Here is a 657-nt window from a genome sequence, read left to right as displayed (position 1 = left end):
TGCAAAGTTTACCGAAGTACAAAGGGTTAGCAACGGAGGAGCCGTATTTCCATCTAGAGGCCTATGACTCAATTTGCAACACTTTTGGGAGTCAAGGTTTTTCGGCCGATGAAGTCAAGTTGGTCTTATTTCAGTTTTCTTTGGAGGATAAGGCAAAGAAGTGGTTCTACACTTTGCCTTCGGCATCAATATATACATGGGGGGAGATGCAACAAACCTTTTTGGATGAATTCTACACCGCCCAAAAGACCAATGATGCGTGGAAGGGATTGAGAAGCTTTCAACAACAACATGGTGAGATGTTTCATGAGGCGTTTGAGCGTTTTAACATGATGATTAAAAACTGCCCTCATCATGGAATTGAGTTATGGGAGTTGATGAACGCCTTTCATGAGGGGTTGAGTGCCGAAGACGCACGTGATTTGATGTCTATCACCGGAGGGACGTTTGGAACGAATTATGAGAATGAAGATTGGGAGTTTTTGGAAAGCATGGCAACTACATCAAAAAGGAAGGCCCAAGCTTCAAGGAGAGCCCGACCAACCACTAACCGACCACAAGTGCACGCCATAGATGATGGTAATGTTCAAACCACTAATCAAATATATAATGTTTGTGCTTTGTGTAATGAAATAGGTCATGCGGCTGAAAACTGCC

The 657-nt window shown here is 43.4% G+C and overlaps 1 non-coding gene across 1 annotated transcript; it reads right to left on the bottom strand.

The window, feature by feature from the left end:
• Positions 1–255: 255 nt before the first annotated feature.
• On the bottom strand, positions 256–361 carry LOC118481554. The gene has a single exon (XR_004865762.1). It is a non-coding gene; the product is annotated as a small nucleolar RNA R71 (small nucleolar RNA).
• Positions 362–657: the final 296 nt, after the last annotated feature.

The sequence above is a fragment of the Helianthus annuus genome, chromosome 8, assembly GCF_002127325.2.
Source record: "Helianthus annuus cultivar XRQ/B chromosome 8, HanXRQr2.0-SUNRISE, whole genome shotgun sequence".
Lineage (NCBI taxonomy): Eukaryota > Viridiplantae > Streptophyta > Magnoliopsida > Asterales > Asteraceae > Helianthus > Helianthus annuus.
This window is presented reverse-complemented; position numbering and strand designations above follow the sequence as displayed.